Source organism: Jaculus jaculus, chromosome 1 (genome assembly GCF_020740685.1).
Source record: "Jaculus jaculus isolate mJacJac1 chromosome 1, mJacJac1.mat.Y.cur, whole genome shotgun sequence".
Classification (NCBI taxonomy): domain Eukaryota; kingdom Metazoa; phylum Chordata; class Mammalia; order Rodentia; family Dipodidae; genus Jaculus; species Jaculus jaculus.
In genome coordinates this window covers 167157108-167174505 of record NC_059102.1, presented here as the reverse complement: position 1 = coordinate 167174505, position 17398 = coordinate 167157108, and the positions used below count along the sequence as shown (strand labels likewise).

At 48.7% G+C, this 17398-nt stretch overlaps 1 pseudogene; it reads right to left on the bottom strand.

Moving 5' to 3' along the window:
• Positions 1-11356: 11356 nt before the first annotated feature.
• Positions 11357-11687, bottom strand: LOC101606717 (annotated as a pseudogene).
• Positions 11688-17398: the final 5711 nt, after the last annotated feature.

Here is a 17398-nt window from a genome sequence, read left to right as displayed (position 1 = left end):
CAGCATGCGGAGTCCAAGACAGGGGGTCCCTGGAGCTCACTGATGGGCTATGCCAGCCAATGGCCAAATCCGTGAGCTCTGGATTCAAAGAGAGAACGAGAGCCTGTCTCAAAGAATAAAGTGGACCGTGACTGAGGGAGACCTCCATGTTGAGGTCTGGCTTCCTCATAAATGCATAAATAATACATGTACACTACATTACACACACACACACACACACACAAGGAAGGTCAAGGTCCCATGTGTAGTAAGTCCCCCAGGTGGAATTTGAATTGAGGCTCTCTGTGGGGACTGAGGGCCTCACTGGGACACCTGTGTTCTTGCTTCTCTTCATCACAGAGGACACTGGAGTTCAGTTCCATAACCTACCTGAGGTCATATGGTTGTTAAATGCTGGGTCTGGGACTTGAACTCAGGATTGTAGATGACCAGACCCTAGGTTCTTAACCACTGGGCCTGGCTTCTCCACCCCACTGTCAAATGAGAAGCTTCACACAGTTGGCCTGAGCATGCAAGGGACCCTGTAGGCTGGGCCGCGTACCTGTCTCCAGCCACCCCGGGTTCCCTGGCATGGGCCTGCCCCCAGCCATCATGTCTGCGGTCACCAGTCCTGAGGAACGGGTCCCACAAGCCACAGCTGCAGCCCGAGATGTGCCGGAGCTCAGCACCATGGGCAGAAATGGAAAGTGCCACCTCCTGGTCCCTCAGCTCTGTGTCCTAAGCGGGAGGGAGGCGGAGGGGGCGCAGATTACACACCTGGATGCAGGAGGTGGCCCAGTGCAGCAGCTGCCATACATCAGGAAGCGGCAGAAATCAAAACTGACAGTGTGGATGGAGGTACCCATCCACCTGGGCACTGCTGGGTGCCCATCCCAGTTGAGGCCAAAGCTGAAGCAGGGTGAAGGGCGAGGCGGGGGAGCAGAGTGCCTGGAAGGACCTCTGGCCTGCCGAGCAGGGAGGGCAGAGCCATTCAGCAGACTCCCACACAGTCACGGGAGGCAAGGAGGCGGCAATGAGAGCTTAAGTGGCAGCCCAGCCTGCACTGTTCAACTGTAGTGAGCCGCTTTACCTCCTGGACTCAGGTCCCCGACTCCAATGGGGGTGGTAACAGTACCTTTTGCCCTGCTGAGAGCTTTTGGGGCACCAACATGCACGCAGTGCCTAGCTCCCTGCTGGCCTCATCATGTAGGTTGGCTCCGTCTAAGAGAAGCAATTTACACCTGACTGCTGTGAGGGGCAGGTGAATTAGATACGGCAAAAAATACACAGTGCCAAGTATACAGCAAGCTCTCTGTCAGTAATTGGTATGATTATTCGGAACAGGGCCAGGTACATAATTTGTAGAACACAGTGCAAAAGGATATGTGGGGCCCTCCCTCAGAGCTAGTTAAGAATGCCAACAGGGGAGCGTGAGGGCGACCTGGCTGCGACATTTGTCACCCCTGATCACCGGGTTGATTCGGCTGCTGGTGCTGAGCTCCTGGCTGGCTAGGTGGGCGTCCCCTTCCTCCTGCACCACTTCACGTGCGTCCCTCCTGAAGCTGCGCGCTCCGCTGAACAGGACAACCTTCCCCCAATAGAGGGGGACCGGTCTTCGGTCGCGGGTTTACAAGTAGGGGCGCCCCTGCTAGAACCTCCAAACAAGCTCTTTAGAATCTAAGATGGACTCCCAGAACATGCAGCCAAGAGCAAGGCCTTTCTGAACACAGATAATTGTGTAACCCACCACTGGCCCGGCTTAGAAGACAGGACACAAGCTCCTTGCAGTGGGCTCCGTGGTCTGTCCTCAGTGGGTCTTGGGCAGTTTATCACGACTTCCACTGGTCTCCAGATTATTCCCATGGAATTCTCCATGTCCCAGGATCTTCTGACTTTTCTTCTCTCATTAGCTCACTCCAAATTCATTCATCCATCATGAGAGAACAGAATCCTTGAGGTTGGGGCAAATGGCCTGACATCATCCCGTCTCCATCCCAAGGCAACGAGGCCCTCTGCCCAAAGACGTGTAAGACGCTGTCACAACGAGGGTGAAGCCCCAGGAGCAGTTCAGAGGATGGAGACTCCAGGGTTCTGCGGTGGGAGGGGTGTGCAGGAAAGGTGCCGGGAGGACAGTCAGCTTGGGCTGTCCCTGGGGGCGGGGTGGGGGCGGTTCTGTTCTCTTAGACTCTCTGTGTTTTGTGCAGTGGCAGAAATTGCTTTTGTAATAGCAGGAAAAAAACCCATAAACGAGCCTCTATTTAAGAAAAAGCACACTGTTCTCATAGGAACTGAGAAGACAAGCCCCTGATGCAAAGTATATTGAAAGAGAAGAAAATAAAGAAAACACAGAGATGGTTAGATTGGAGCAATTGATCTTGTACTGTTCCCTCATGGCCCGCCAGCTCAGCCTTTCTCCATACAAGCCTGGCTCCAGGGACCAGAAGGGCTGTTGGATCCCACTAGGCTGCTGGATTCTAGGTGGGGCTGGAGTGTGTGTGTGTGTGTGTGTGTGTGTGTGTGTGTGATCTAAGTGTGATTGTGTCTATGAGTGATTGCGTGTGGAAGGTGGGACAGTGGGCCCCTCCAAAACCTGGGTCCGCGGAGCCCCCTGGGATACGGAAAGAGGGAATCACCTAGAAAGAACGTGGGCTATGGAACGCCGCAGAATCAGGTTAGAATTCCAACCTCACCAAAGCAGGCACGCCACCTTCCCCTGGTGGTAGCTCTCTGAAGTATCAAATGAGCAAAGCGCCTGCTTCTCAGGGCGATAAGGCTGGAAGGATGAGCTAAAATGCAAGCACCAGGACAAGTACATAGTAGGTATTCAACCAATGAGATGCCTTCACATGGCGCAGTTTCAGAGGCTGGGTCTCACCATGATCCGTCACCTGAGCCCAAGGGACAGAAGGAACCTATGGCATTCTGGGATGCCAGGGCCTATAGTTCCACCTTCCACACCTGTTCCCGTCTAGCTGCCTGCTTCAAGTGACCCACGGCTAGCCAAACCCTTCATGCCTGGAATGAGCCATTCGGTGGAGCGTGGAGACCCCTGGTGGTCATATTTAGAACTGCATCTCTCGGCCTAATAAGGTTCCGTTGGTGGGGGATGCTCTTCCCCAGGCTCTGCAAACATGTCTTGAACTCCTTTGCAAGGTGGCACGTGTGTGTGTACGATGCAGAAAGGAGGTCAGTCAGTCCTGAGTATCTACGACTAGGAATGTTACAGAGGCTGGACCATCCCATCTCAACCTCCTACCTCTATGTACATCTATTTAGGATAGAAGCTAGGGGCCTTAGGCAAGACATCCTGTCTCCCGTGCCTCATGCTTCACATAGGTCTTGTGGAGATGGTGTTCTGCATGGCACCAGGAGAATAAGGAAGTGTCCAAAACTTCATATGACAGGCAACATGTAGCAGGGTAGATAAATTGGGTCTGAGGTCACATTCCCATGCCCCTCTGTAATTATGTTGGAAACGGCTAGATTCATGTTAAAGCTTGTGATGGAACAGCTACTGGAGAAGCCCTTTGCCTCTGTCTCGCACCATCCTCGAGGAGCGGACACCGTGAGACTGGGAGCAGCTGGTACCTGGAGGCTTAGGTAACTAGGTCACAGTGTAGAGTTGGGATTTGAACCCACCTGACTCTAGAACCCAAACTCTTGTTCACAAAACAATATATCTGCACAACAGGACAGCTTGTGACTCGCCAAACTGGCCTAGCTTTCTCGGCCTTAGAGTCCTCCTTGGTAAAGCGAGATGTCCTGCAGTGACTTGTCTGGTTGGTCACTGCTGTCTGGTTCCGACCCTGACCGCACGTCTAGACTTGCTGGATGGGTTCTCTGGGCCTGGGTAGAGGTATGTGGGTTCTGTGGTATTTGAGCTTCTCAAAGCAGGTGATGACTCTAAGGAGGAGAGAGAGCTGAGAAGGACAAGGCAGGCTAGGGAGCAAGAAGAAAGCTCCATTCTTCCAGGATTGAGCCCATGCAGCTAGGGATAGGGTGCAAATCTGACGTTCCAGCACCTGGGAGGCTGAAGCAGGAGGATCAGGAGTTCAAGGTCATTCTTGGCTACATAGCAAGTTCTAGGCCAGCCTCGGCTGTGTGGCCCTTTCTCCAAAAATTACCCCCTCTACAAAAAGGCCCGTGGGGACTTGCCGGCTAGGTCTTCTCAACTGCCTTTTACTATTTATCTCTTAGATAAAATTTACCTCTTTGAAATGTACAATTCAGTGGGGCTCTGAACATTCACAAAGTTGTACACCATCAGAGGATAAAACATTTTAATCACTCCCGAAGAAGCCCTGCACCCATTGACGATCACTCCTCATTTCCCAGCCCAAGCCCTTGCCAACCTCAGCCTATTGCCTGCATCTATGGACTTGCAGAATCATACAACAGGTGGCCTTTTGTGTCCACCTCCTTTTATTAACCACCATCTTTTCAAGGTTTATCCAAGGAGCAGTGCATACCAATACTTCATTCCTGTTTGTGGCTAAACAATATTCTAGTATATGGCCAGGCCATATTTAAAAAATCCATCCACCAATGGCACATAGGTTTAAGGGTCTGACACTCTCTAGGTTGAGAGAGGAATCCCATGGACATAGGAGGTGGGGCCAAGAGGCATTGGGACTCTGCCCCTTGAGGAAGCAGGAAAGAACATTCAGAGATGGGGTGTGAAAATCAACCCCAAAGAAGGGGCATGTCAAGGTGGATGCTGAACAGCTGTGAGAAACGAACCACCCATGTCCCTTCACCTCCCTTTGTGGCAATAACCAAGGGTCTGGACAAAGCTGTATTCATAGAGTTGTGTCATTGTGTCAATACTGAAAACAGAGAAGCAATCTAAATGTCCAACAATCAGGCCACAGCAAACCATGGCACGCCCACTAAAGGTAATACTCCAGAGCCAAACTGACGCAGGACAGGCTCACGTTTATGGAGCTGGCCATGCCGAGCCCTGCTGTGTGTTTCGTGTGAGCTGACGCACACAATAACCACAGCCGCTTTGATGGCCCGTCTGCAGTGTAAAGATGGCAGCAGGAAACTGGGAAGTGTCTGGCTCGAAGCTGGGCAGAAAGAGAGCTCCAGAGGCAAGCTGGGAACCAGAGCCCAGAGTTCATTATCTCCACCCCACCTCCGCCTACTCTCTGAAGGGACAAACAGCATTTTCAGACATGAGAAACATCACGTAACTGTAACATTGGCTGAGTGAATAAATCCGGTCAAGGAAGGGGATTAAGGGCGTGAGTCTAGTTTTGAAGGAAATATGCCGGATGTGAAAAAGGAGGGTCAGCACGTTCAGATTCAGAGTCATTGTCACTCCCTGCTGGGTGGTTGGGTTTCCCCCAATATTCTACAAGGGCTACATTTTTGTTTACAAACAGTATTTCAAGCCTGGGATGGTGGCCCGCACCTTTAATCCCAGCACTGAGGAGGCAGAGGTAGAAGGAGCCCTGTGAGTTCAAGGCCAGCCTGGGGATACAGAATGAATTCCAGGTCAGCCTGAGCTACCGTGAGACCCTGCCTCAAAAAGCCAAATGAATCAACGAGCAAATAGAGACAGTATTACAGGGGCTGGGAGATAGCTCAGCGAATAAAGCACATGCTGAGTGAGCATGAGGACCTGAGTTCAGATCCCCAGCACCTACGAAAATGCCAGGTGGGCGTCGGGTGGCAGTCCACCTGCAATTCCAGTGCTGGAGAGGTAGAGACCCAGGACAAGCTGACTATCTAGACTGGCCAAATTGGCAAGCTCTGGGTTCAAGTGAGAGACCCTGCCTCAGCAAATAAAGTGAACAGTAATCGAGGAGCCCAACCTCAATCTCTGCCTCTATATGTGCACACCCATGCATGCACTTTCCACACACATGCACCAGGGTGCACACACACGCACACATGAGCACACACATACACCATATTTTTGTGGTTCACTTATAAAAGGAAACAACTTCTGTATATTGCTGCTGGGTGTGCCAAAGATTATTTTAGAATATTTATTAAAGTGGCAAATGTGTTTGCCCTTGGCTCAGTAACCCTGAGTCTGAATTTTATTCTCACATTTTGTAGATAGAGATGAATACATGGTGGGGGTGAGGGCAAGGCTCTTCACTACAGCACTGGTTATAATAGCAAAAGACTGAAAATAATCTGAGCATGCATTTTACAAAGGTCAGGTTAAATAAACTGTTGGGGGAATACTATACAACTGTAAAGAACAAGAAAACGTTCTGCACTGGGACAGGGAGGAGAAGGGTGTGGGGAGCATTTTAATGGAAAGGGCACGGTTCAGAACAGTATCTTATGCCACTTCTGTGTTAGAAAGAAGGGAAGCGTCTTGATCTGTTTGGGATGCCACAACAAAATACTAGCAGCCCACTGGCTTATGAACAACAGACACCCAGTTCTCACAGCTATGGACACTGGAAGTCCAAGGTCAGTGCCAACCCGGTTAGGCTCTCGCGGGGACCCTTCTCTCAGGCTGCTGCCACCAGCTTCTCCTCTGTGTCCTCCATGCTGGACAGGAGCCGAACTGCTCTCTGCCATGCCATTCACAGGAGCACCTAAGATGATTTGTGAGGGTGTCACCCCCATAACCCAGACCTCCCCCAGAGGCCCTCAGTTCCTAGTTTCATCACATTGGCAGCTTGGAGATCAATGTATGAATTAAGTGGTGGGAGAGAGGGGAAAATATATCCACTCCAAGGCGGGCCAGGATGCTGAGATGCAGGGTGACCATGAAGACACTCAACAACCAGCCCAGAGCAGAACACAGCTGGCCTGCTTTGGCAGCGTGAAGGCATTTCCATTCACAAAAGAAGGGAAAAATTTTTCCCGTATGGGAAAATGGGATGGACAGGATAGGGATGGGAACACGACTTCTCTGCCCTGGCCTTTCTACACTGTTTTGGTGTTTAAACCATGGGACTGTATTGTCTGGTCCTAAAATAATTACTACTAATTTTTTTTTAATTAAAAAATCACCCCTGCCAGAGTGGCTCTCCTTCCCTGCTCCCCATCACAGAGGCATGGGGAAAGTTTGGAGAGGGGGAGGGGCTGGTGAACTGGTAGGCGCTCTGGACGTGTGCGCACGCGCGTGTGTGTGTGTGTGTGTGTGTGTGTGCGTGTGTGTGTATGTGTGTGCGCGTGCGTGTGTGTGTGCGTGCATGTGTGTGTGCGTGTGTGTGTGTTGCTTCATTTCTATTTCTTTGTTTTGAAGCAGATTCTCATGTATGTAGCTAAAGCCAGCCCGGAACATAGTATTTAGGAAGTCTGGAACTCACTGTGTGGCACAGGCTGGCCTTGAACTTGTGATTCTCCTGCCTCAGCGTCCTGAGTGCTGAGATTATAGGCGTGGGCCATCACTCCTGGCTTGTGTGCTTGGTGTTCTGACAACATCTTAAGGTGACTTCAGTCTACTGTCTGTTTCAGAAGCTTAAGAGTGACTTGGACCTCCCCTGCAACAATGACCTCCATTATAGCAGCTCAGGTTTGCAGAGACTAGAGAAGGGACCAAAGTGCTTCTCAGAGTCTCTGACAGGAGCCCCGAGGCTTCTCTTAGAGCAGTGATGTAGGCCAATTCCTTGGCTCAGCCCACTGGCCAGCACATAGTAGGCACTTGGTAAGCATTTGCTTAATGAATTGCTCCCCCAACTTGCCTGGTTATTTCTGCCTTGGGTGGTAAGCTTCTTATCCACCCAGATCTGCCCCAGTGGCCTAAGCTCAAAGGAGCTGGTGTGAGTGCCATATTACTTTAATTAAATAATCAGATTACTCCCTTCCTTTGCATCTACCAGAGATCAGGGCATTAGGCAAAGGGAAATGAAAGTGTAAAGCACCCATCCCGCTGGGTAGAGATTTATCAAGCGCTTGTTCAACATAGGGCACAAGCCCAAATTTTGCAATGCAGCCTGCCCTGGGGTTTCCTGAGAGGAGTGAGGCATGAGACCGGCCATTCCCGCTGCCCTGCCCTCTGCACAGGAGAGGAGATAGAGCGCATGTTCATGAACCATGTCACAAAGTCCTCCACATGAAACCTCTCACCTGCCTCAGGATAGCCCTACAGGAAGTGCTTTCATTGTGAGTGACATGCACGTTCAGCAAGAGATTTCACTGGCTCACACACACAATATTAGTAGGGTTGGGGTGTGGAGAGTTCAGGTTTCTGGCTGTTTCTCTACCATCCTCTATATCCCATTTGTTTTTGGCTTCCCTCCTGACTTTGAAGTGATCAACAGGGGCAACCAGGCTAAATGCTTCCTTATTCATGTTTAGCAAAAGAGGGACCAGGCCGGGCATCGTGGTGCACGCCTTCAGTCCAAGCACTCAGGAGGCAGAGGTAAGAGGATCGCTGTGAGTTCAAGGCCACCCAGAGACTACATAGTGAATTCCAGGTCAGCCAGGGATAGACCCTACCTGAAAAAAAAAAAAAAAAGGAATGAAGCTAGGGCTTTCTTTCAACAATGAGGAAAATTCTGGCCCCAAAGGCATGAGTAAATCTCGTCTCATATCTCATGAGCTCAAATTGGCTTAGAGGTGCTGATTCGCTAATCCAGCAATCCTCCACTCTGACTGCACAGCAAAGTCACCCAGGGAGTTGTGAAAAGCGACTGACTACTATTCATTCGAGACTTTGAGGGAGGCCCCAGGCAGCAGCATTTTGTTTTTGTTTTTTGCATATGTTGTGTGTATGTTCATATATGTACGAGCACACACGTGTGTGCAGGTGCACATGCATGTGCAGGCCAAAGGTCAATGGCGGGTGTTTTCCTTAACTACTCTCCATCTTATCATTTTATTTTTTGTTTTTGTTTTTCTTCTTTTAAAATATATTTTTTAATTTATTTCAGAGAGAGAGACAATGAGCTGCCAGAGCCTTCAGTCACTGTACAAACTCCAGATGCATGCGCCCCCTTGTGCATCTGGCTTATGTGGGTCCTGGAGAATCAAACCTGGGTCCTTAGGCCTCAGAGGCAAATGCCTTTACTGCTAAGCCATCTCTCCAGGCCCTGTTTTGGTTTTTTGAGGTAGGGTCTCACTCTAACCCAGGCTGGCCTGGTATTCACTATGTAGTCTCAGGCAGGCCTCAAACTCACAGCAATCTTCCTATCCCTGCCTCCCTAGTGCTGGAATTAAAGACATGCAACACCTCTCCTGGCCATTTTTTTTTTTTTTTTTGAGGTAGGGTCTCACTCTAGCCCAGGCTGACCTGGAATTCACTATGTAGTCTCAGGGTGGCCTCGAACTCATGGAGATCCTCCTACCTCGGCCTCCCGAATGCTGGTATTAAAGGCGTCCACCACCATGCCCAGCTGCCTGGCCATTTTTAAAAAAAAAAAAAAAATTATTTTTTATTTATTTGAGAGAGAGAGAGAGAGAGAGAGGAAGAGGAAGAGGTGGAAAGAAACAGACAATGGGTATGCCAAGGCATCTAGCCACTGCAAACAAACTCCAGACACATGTGCCCCTTGTGCATGTGGCTTACATGGGTCCTGGGGACTCGAACCAGGGTCCTTAGGTTTCTCAGGCAAATACCTTAACCACTAAGCCATTTCCCCAAGGTCCCCCCCCCTTTTTTTTTTTTTAGGTAGGGTCTTATGCTAGCCCAGGCTGACCTGGAATTCACTGTAGTCTCAGGGTGGCCTTGAACTCATGACAATCCTCATACCTCTGCCTCCCAAGTGTTGGGATTAAAGGTGTGCCCCACTACGTCTGACTCCATTTTATTTTAGGGGATAAGATCTTTCACTGAATGCTGAACTCACCAATTTGACTAGACTGGCTAACTGGTGTGTCTCAAGGGCCCTCCTCTCTGCCTCCCCAGTGCTAGCATTGCAGGCGCTCACGACCACGTCCGGCTTTTACATGGCTGCTGGGGACTCAAACTCAGGTCCTCGTGTTTGCGTGGCAAACACTGCCCACTGAGCTGTCTCCCCACTCCCCAAACCAGTAGTTTATTTTTTAATATTTATTTATTTGAGAGAGAAAGAGGCAAGGGTGGGGTGGGAGAGAATGGGTGCACCAGGGCCTTTGGCTGCTCCAAAAGAACTCCAGATGCATGTGCCACCTTGTGCATTTGGTTTACATGGGTCCTGGGGAGTCGAACCTAGGTTCTTTGGCTTGGCAAGCAAGCACCTTAAGTGCTAAGCAGTCTCTCCAGCCCCACATCAGCATTTTAAACAAGCCTCTGAGGTTCATCTAATACATCACAAAAGCTTTGGGGTTAAACCTAGTGCACCATCACCAAAGGAGGTCATCTGCCCTGGGACAGGACCCTAGCCCAGCTGAGCAGAATGAAGACTTTTGTCTGAAAAGTCACACCCGTAGCCTATTGCTAGACCCCACTGCCCAGAGTGTACCAGCAATTAATAACTTTAATAAATCCTATAATTTTCTTGTGAATAGTATAATTATATTGCTTTGCAATTTGTGTGTGTGCTAAAAGCATTAATTTGTTACATGTAAACAACTAAAATATGCTGCAATTATTGTAAGCCGCGTGATCCTGTCTTGATTTTTAATATCCTGGTAGCTTCTGAAGAGGCCCAGGCCTCCTCTAACTTCTCGAAATTCCAAGCTTAATGTCTGATCACAGGCTGGCCTTGCCCAGCTCTGGACTCTTCCCCTCTATAGACATTTGCAGGATTTTAAAATGTGTGTGTGTTCATGTTGTTCAGGTATGCATGTACATGCGAGAGCATATATGTGGAGGCAGAGGAAAATTCTCAGGTGTCATTGCTCAGAAACACTGTACACCTCTTCTGACACGGAATCTCTTGCAGGCCTGGAGTTCACCAATTAGGCGAGACTGGCTTTCCACTTTTCCCCTGGCATCCATCCCCCTGTCTTCTTCACCTCCAGTACTGGGATTATACCACCCTGCCCAGCATTTATTTTTCAAAGGGTTTATTATTTTTTTTTAATTTTATTTATTTATTTATTTATTTGAGAGCGACAGACATAGAAATAAAGACAGAGAGAGGGAGAGAGAGAGAATGGGCGCACCAGGGCTTCCAGCCTCTGCAAACGAACTCCAGACGCATGCGCCCCCTTGTGCATCTGGCCAACGTGGGACCTGGGGAACCGAGCCTCGAACCGGGGTCCTTAGGCTTCACAGGCAAGCGCTTAACCACTAAGCCATCTCTCCAGCCCTTCAAAGGGTTTATTAAAGAATGTTCTTAAAAGCTAATTTGCTCATGCTGTCTGTATACCAAAGCTGATGTAAGGGAGCAGGGTTCCAGGCCTCGTTCTGCTGCAGTTCTTGGCAGTGCAGTGTGGTCATTCTTGCAATGTGAGAATAAATTAAAAAGAGTCTCTTCTATGCTTCTCTTCTGAAGATGAGGAGTAACAACAGGAGAGTGAAAAGCCATCTTCCTACTCATTCTGTGGTGTTGGAGCCCATTTTTTTTAATCATCACAGGCTACAATTTTCACTTTATCCATCTTAATAAGTTCCGTCACTTCTCTGAATTCAACATCATTCAATACAAAAGTCCATACATTATCGCAGAATCTGTATGTATTTAGAGAGCCTCTGAAATTGACTCTGTTCCTGACCATCTGGGCCAGTGCTGAGTTTATAGCCTTCTCAAGCTGAAGCAGAACTTGAGGGCAAATTGAGGGGTGATCTGTTGAGACTGTATGAGCTCCTCTAGGCTCTTTTGAAGACTGTTTCCCAAAGCAGTATTTCTGTACAACTGATATGCCATGGCTTAGGAGGAAGAAATTGCTTTTTTTCAGGCTTGCATTGATGTCCTGGGGAAGGCGCTTCCTGCCGTGGGGTGCTCATGCCAGGGCCATGGGAGCCCCGAGGGAGGCGCCCACCTTACTGGGCCTCTTGCTCCGCCGCCGCCACAGAAACCCATGCCCAGCATTTTTATGTGGCTTCTGGGGATCAAACTCGGGTCCTTATGCCTGCAAGGCAAGCTATCTTCCTATCCCCGAGTTTCCAGCTTTGACCCTAAATCTCCATTGCCCTGGACTAGCATTATACATTGCCTGTTTCAACATCGACTCCTTGACTTTGACCTCGACACTGTGATGTGCACTGACCAGTGAGCTGAGAGATGGATAGAGGCTGAATGTATCCCCAGTGGCTGCTGTCCCTCAGCCTGGGCCTGCACGGCTCACTGCATATTCCACCTGACTAGCTGTAGGACGTCCAGACAGCTGAGAAACACTGTGTGGGACTGTTGCAGTCCGGTTCACATTGCTGGTAGAAATCACCCAACAAGAGTAGCTTCTGGGAAAAAGAGATTTATTTTGGCTTGCAGGCTCGAGGGGAAGCTTCACGATGGCAGGGGAAAACGATGGCATGAGCCGAGGATGGACATCACCCCCTGGCCAACATAAGATGGACCACAGCAACAGAAGGGTGTGCCAAACACTAGCATGGGGAAACTGGCTATAAAGCCCATAAGCCTGCCCCCAACAATACACTCCCTCCAGGAGGCATTAATTCCCAAATCTCCATCAGCTGGGAACCTGAATGCTATTCAGAACACCTAAGTTTATGGGGGACACCTGAATCAAACCACCACAGGGACTGTGTCTGTGAGGGTGTTGCTGGAAGAGAGGAGCCTTTGATGTGCTTAGTGACCACCATCACCAGTGGGGGCAGCCAGCAGCCAGCCCACAAAGTACCTGAATAGAAGGAAAGGCAAAGAAAGAGGGAATTCTCTCTTCTCAAGCTGGGACATTACCTTCTCTCTCCTTGGATATTGGTGCTCCTAATTTTTGTTTCTTTGAGCTCAGGCCAAAGCACACCACCAGCTTGCCTGGAGATGGCGATTGCGGGACTATTTGGCCTCCATACATTTGGGAGCTGATTTGCACACTCAACTCCCATGTGACTACACACACTTTCTTGGTTCTGATGCTCTGGAGGGCCCTGGCTAACACAGGGCCTGGAATGAGACATGCAGCTGAGCTGAGCTGGGCTTGCTATGACCGTGAATCCTGAGGGTCCCCTTGAGTGAATGGAGAATAAGCACACGTCTGGGTGCGTTGGGGAGCGCATTTCCAGAGAGGATGAACTCAGTGGGGAAGGCCTGCCCTGAGTGTAGACAGCACCATCCGAGCCTGGGTGGGGTTTATGGGAAAAGGGAGGGAGGAGGAAGCTACTGCCTCAGCACTAGCTGCTTCCTGGCCACCTTGAAGTGAACAGTCTCCTCCACATGCGCCTGCCACCATGATGTCCAAAGCTAAAAAGACTGAAGCCCCTAAAACCACAAACCCAAAGAACCTTTTTTCCTTGAAGGTGTTTCCTGTAGGCACTTGCCAGAGCACTGAAAACCTGCCCAATGCCCCTGCCACCCAGAGCAGGGACACATCGCTGAGTGCAAGTCGACCCACGGAGGGGAGAAGACATGGCTGCCGCTCGAAACCACTGAGCTCCTGGGTGCTTGTCACCCAGTGTCATGGCAGCATTGATTGCCCTCTCAGAAGATACTGGGAATAGATGCTCCGGCCCTAGCCACTTTTGTCCCCAGAGAACTCTAGAGGCCTAGCCCAATGGCAGAGAGTAGTTGAACAGAGGAGATTTCCCTATTTGTAGCCATTGATTGCATCTAGCATTTAGGAAGGTTATGGGCAAAACTTAGGCTAAGTAAAGGGATCACATGCAACAATTCTTCTGAAATCGGACAACCCAGTTCATCACATATGTTGTGTAACCTTAGGCCCGTAAATGTCTCTGAGCCTCAGGTTTCTTGTCTGCAGATCGAAGATGATCATAACAGTATCTACCTGTGTTGTGCAGAGGAAGCACTTTATTTTTGGTATTTTTTTATAAGAGAGAGAATTGGCATATCAGGACCTCCAGCCTCTGCAATCAAATTCCAGATGCATGGGCCGTCTTGTGTGCATGCACCACCTTGTGAGTCTGCTTATGTGGGATCTAGAGAGTTGAACATGAGCCCTTAGGCTTCACAACAAGCTCCTTACCAGCCTAAGCCATCTCTACAGTCCCAGAGTAAACAATCTTTACATAAGATGCACAGAGCAGGGCATGGCCCATAGTAACCATCCTATAAACAAACACTTCCACCTGTGTTTAGTTCTTTGTGTGTGTAGCATATGTGTGGCATGGTGTATAATGTGATGTGTTGTGTGCAAAGTATGCTCATATGATGTAGACACACTGTGCACATTCATGTGGAAGTCAGAAGAGAACATTGGGTTCCCTTTTCTTTTTCTTTATTTTTAAAATATATTTTATTTATTTATTTATGATTTGAGAGAGAAAGGGGCAGAGAGTGAGAGAGACAGAATGGGCACGCCAGGGCCTCCAGCCACTGCAAATGATGCATGCGCCTCCTTGTGCATCTGGCTTAGGTGGGTCCTGGGGAATCAAACCAGGATCCTTTGACTTTGCAGGCAAAGGCCTTACCCATGAAGCCATCTCTCCAGCCCTCCCTTCTCGTTTTCATTTATCTGTTTCCTCAAGATGAAGTCTCTCGTTCAGTCTGCAGCTGCCATCTTTAGTCGTCAAGCCTCAGTGATTCTCTAGTCTCTAGCGCCAGCAGCACTGGGGTTACAGACATATGTGGCTTCTCCCAGCTTCTAATATGAGTGCTAAGAAATTCAACTCAGGCAGTCTCGGGCCCTCTTGGACCCTTGTGCTTGCACAGCAAGCACTCTTAACCTCTAAGCCACCTCCCTAGCCTTGTTTAGCTCTTTTAGCAAACCAGCCAGAGTCTTATCACTGTTTGTAACTGAGCCTAGAAGAGGCCAAATAGCGGATTTTGTGATTTGTGTGTGTGTGCTCCTCACATTTAGGGTGCTTGGGTTACATCGGGTAATAATGATGTGGATGAATGAATGACAGGTGTGGCAAAATTGTTTCTGTCAGGTATATTTTTCTTTCTTTTTAATTTAATTTTAGAGAACTTCCTGTTAAGATGGTGGCGTAGGTACCATGCCAAAGCAGCCTAGGGGGGATAAAGACCAAAAAAACTCAGCAAAATACACACTTTTACTAAAAAGTGAGGTGTATAGGAAATTGAAGTGGCAGCGGAGAAGTAGAAGAGTTCCAGAGCGTCCAGGGCCTGCACAGGCGGGAAAAGCGGCTCTGGCAGCTCGACCAACCACCGCGGCGGCGCACCAGAAAGCCGCCAGGCTCCGCTCGAGCCGCAGGAAAAGCAAGGTGCGGGATTTTCCCCTCACACCGCGCTCTCTGCAACTCGGGAAACGTGAGGGGAGAGCGGCAGCGAGCAGCGGAGGAGCAGACCGCGAGGTAGAAGAACGCTTGGAGCAACGAGAGAACCAGAGCAGCTGTGGCTCCCTCCCCTCCCCCACCGCCTGAGCCCAGCTCCTGCGAACAGAGCAGCGGCCCGGGACCGGCCACGCCAACTTGGGCTGACAGCGGGACCCAAGCAGGAGCAGAGTTCGACAGGAACATCGGCGGCTCCAGCACCGGTAACAGCGGCCCCAGCAGCAGCAGACCCAGGAGTGGCAGCAGCGGCAGACTCGGCGGCAGCAGCTTCAGGGGGAGCAGCAGCAGTGGACACAGCAGCAGCAGCTTCAGCAGCAGTGGTGGCTCCAGCAGCAGCTTCAGCAGCAGCAGCGGTGGGTCCAGCAGCAACACCTTCAGCAGCAGTGACTACAGACCCAGCAGGGGCAGCTTGAGCAGCAGCAGTTCCAGCAGCAGGGGTGCTGATCTGCAGGGCCACACTTGCCAGGCTCGGTTTGCCCCGCAGGAAAAGCCAGTGCCCAGCTCCAGAAATCAGAACAGCAGCCTGACGACCCAGGCAGCAACTTGACTGAGACCAAAATCATCCAAGGTAACTGGGATTGCACCAGGGAAGGGTCTCACACCCTCAACAGACAGAAATCTTAACCTCTTTGTTGATAGAGGATCTGGTCGTTATAATAACTACTCTTGCATACATACTCGGGGCTGTTTTTGATTGAATGTGTACAGTGTTTAGTTAAAATTTAGAATCTACCTGTATTTTATTCCACTCAGCCTGATTGAATACTCCTATGGCAGGGAAATTCAACCCCTAAGAACATCTTTGTAGATACTCTGAGAGTCTTAAGAGCCACACCTAACACCTTAAGGTACTACCCTGAAAATATATTACATCAAATCAATTGATACAGCTAAGAATACACAGCTAGCTAGAAAATCCAAGCATTAACTTAATCCAAGATGCAAAAATATATACATTATAACACAAGAAACACTAAAAAGCAAGATGATATAAATCCACCTAAAAGTATTAATGCATCAGAAATGTCCTCCAGTGAGAAAGAGCTAGAGGAAATGCCTGAGAAAGAGTTCAAAAGAATGATTATAAATATGTTCAAAGAGGTCAAAGAACACATCAAAACAATCAAAGAAGAAATCAAAGAGGAAATCAAAGAGGAAATCAAAGGAATCAAAGAGGATGCAGGACACCAATTTAATGAAATAAAGAAGGCAATACAAGACATAAATAAGGAAATAGAAATAATAAAGAAAAACCAGTCAGAATTACTAGCAATGAAGAACACAGTTAATGAAATAAAAAACTCTGTAGAAAATCTCACCAGTAGGATGGATGAGGGAGAGGACAGAATATCTAAGCTAGAAGACCAGGTGGCAGACCTAATGCAGTCCAACAAAGAGAAAGACAAACTTATAGAAAAGTATGAGTGGGAATTTCAAGATATTCGGGACACTATGAAAAGATCCAATATAAGAATTCAGGGCATAGTAGAAGGAGAAAAACTCCACTCCAGAGGCATAGTAGGCGTCTTCAACAAAATCATAGAAGAAAATTTCCCCCAAATTGGGAAAGAGGTGCCAATGCAGATACAGGAAGCCTTTAGAACCCCAGCCAGACAAAACCCAGAAAGAACCTCTCCTTGCCATATTATAATCAAACTTTCAAACACACACACCAAAGAAAAAATATTGAAAGCAGTTAGAGAGAAAAATCAAGTTACCTACAAAAGCAAGCCCATCAGGATTACAGCGGATTATTCAACACAAACTTTTAAAGCCAGAAGGGCTTGGAGTGATTTATTCCAAGTTCTGAAAGATAACAACTCTCAACCAAGGTTACTTTATCCTGCAAAGTTATCCATTCAAATAGATGGAGAAATAAAGACATTCCATGACAAAAGCAGGTTAAAGGAGTATTTGAAGACAAAACCAGCTCTACAGAAAATACTTGATAGAATCCTCCATGCTGAAGAAAAGGAAAAGCACACATATAAGGAACCTAGAAAAAACAAGCAATACTCAAATACTAGTTAACAGAAGAGAGCACAGGTAGAACCAGAAACACCCCCCCCCCCAAAAAAAAAGGCAAACAAAAATACACACCTTTCAATAATATCTCTTAATATCAATGGCCTCAATGCCCCAACAAAAAGACGGATTTGCAGACTGGGTTAAAAAGCAGGATCCTACAATCTGTTGTCTCCAAGA